Source organism: Elephantulus edwardii, unplaced genomic scaffold, assembly GCF_000299155.1.
Source record: "Elephantulus edwardii isolate Elephantulus edwardi_28Jun2011 unplaced genomic scaffold, EleEdw1.0 scaffold00225, whole genome shotgun sequence".
NCBI classification, from domain to species: Eukaryota; Metazoa; Chordata; class Mammalia; order Macroscelidea; family Macroscelididae; genus Elephantulus; species Elephantulus edwardii.
This window is the reverse complement of record NW_006399975.1, coordinates 4,692,297-4,694,137: the sequence shown is the minus strand read 5'-3', so window position 1 is coordinate 4,694,137 and position 1,841 is coordinate 4,692,297. Positions and strand designations below refer to the sequence as shown.

At 45.1% G+C, this 1,841-nt stretch overlaps 1 pseudogene; it reads left to right on the top strand.

Moving 5' to 3' along the window:
* Positions 1-545: 545 nt before the first annotated feature.
* LOC102857492 lies at positions 546-868 on the top strand (annotated as a pseudogene).
* Positions 869-1,841: the final 973 nt, after the last annotated feature.

The window sequence follows — 1,841 nt, the reverse complement described above, 5'->3', positions numbered from 1 at the left end:
CAAACAAAGGTAAGCAAAGTTCTACAAAGGATGCATTTTCTTCATTTCCCACTTCTGGAGACAGTGCAGATCTGACCTCAGAAATATGGGTTCTGTGATCGAGGTCAAGGGAATGGGAATATTGGAAACAGGATCTGATTGTTGAAAGAGTATGTAAAACGGCAAAGGTAATTCAGTGGATCGCTGACATTGTTAGCTGATATAACATATCTTCAGGAAATGCCAATTTATAAGGAAGGTGAGGTAGAAGAGTTGATTTGGCAAATGAAGGAGAGTTAGGCAGATGGAAAGAGAAAATCATGATAGAGGAATTAAGAAATTACAAAAAGAATGATGTAGTGATGTTCCAGAGAGCAGAGAGATCAAGGATTCTATTCTGTTGTTTGGCTGAAAGTTGAGTTATTGAGGTGAAGTAATTTCCAGCTTCAAAAGGTGATTAAGGGGGCCAGGGTCTAGGAGGTCCCCCACTCTACCAAGCCGGTAACTTAGCCATTTAAAAGATGGGGTTTTGCTTCCCCCGCGGCAGCCATAGACGTGCAGCAGCCATGGCAGTGCGCTACCCTATGGCTGTGGGCCTCAATAAGGGCCACAAAGCCACCAAGAACGTGAGCAAGCCGAGGCACAGCCGCCGCGAGCGCCTCACTAAGCACACCAGCTTGGTGCAGGACAATGATCCGGGAGGTGTGTGGCTTCGCGCCCTACGCCCTACGAGTGTTGCGCCATGGAGCCGCTCAAGGTCTCCAAGGACAAGCGGGCCCTCAAATTCCTCAAGAAAAGGGTGGGGACACACATCTGCGTCAAGAGGAAGCGAGAAGAACTCAGCAATGTCCTGGCTGCCATGAGGAGGGTGGCTGCCAAGAAGGACTGAGTGCACCCCGCTGTCCCCCAAAGGCCTCACCCATCTGATGTAATAAAGTGTAACAAACAGCAACAACAACAACAAAGTTTGGTGGTTGTTTTTTTTTAAGTTTTGTTCCACTTAAATCTTCTTAGTCCCTCCAGAACTCTTTCAGATGATCAGCAGTGGTAGCTGGGTACCACTCAAGATTGTGGAGGTTGATATTCATGAGGTTTATAAATAATATGGACTAATTATATTTTAAGAATACGAGAAGAATGTCTGTTTGTGCATTATGGAAAGGCATTTGTGTGGGTCATAAAAATCTGTGGCTGACATTGAGAAGAATTGGAATCCCAGAGCACTTAATTTTGCTGATGTGAAACCTGTACCTGTACCAGCAGGCTGTTGTGTGAACAGAGCAGGGTAACACTGCATGGTTTAAAATTAAGAAGGGATTGTGTCTTTCTCCATCCCTATTCAATCTGTATGCTGAGCAAATTATTTGAGAAGCTAGCCTCTATGAAGTGTTGCATGGAGACACATAAATAACCTGCATTATGCAGGTGGCACAAGACTGCCTGCTGAAAACAAGGAAGACTTGAAGCACTTATTGCAGAAGATCAAGAAATACAGCCTTCAATATGGATTGCGTCTCAATGTCAAGAAAACAAAGATTCTTAACACTGGACTGATAGGCAGTATCATGATGGTTGGAGAAGAGATTGAAACTGTCAATAGCTTCATCTTTCTTGGATCCACAATTTGACACTCTTATTATCAGCAGTCAGGAAATAAGGAGACACATTGCACTGGGAAAATTTGTAGTTAGAAACCTCTCCAAATTATTGGAGGTAAGATGTCAATTACCTGGAGGCGTGTCAGAAGCTATTGTGGGAGTTCTCTGTGTTGCCTGGTCTCGGCTTGTGCCTGCGCTGCTTCTGGCTCCCCTTGCTCTTCCCAACCGGTTTAGCCTCCGCCTTGGGGCTTGTTACCTGGAGGC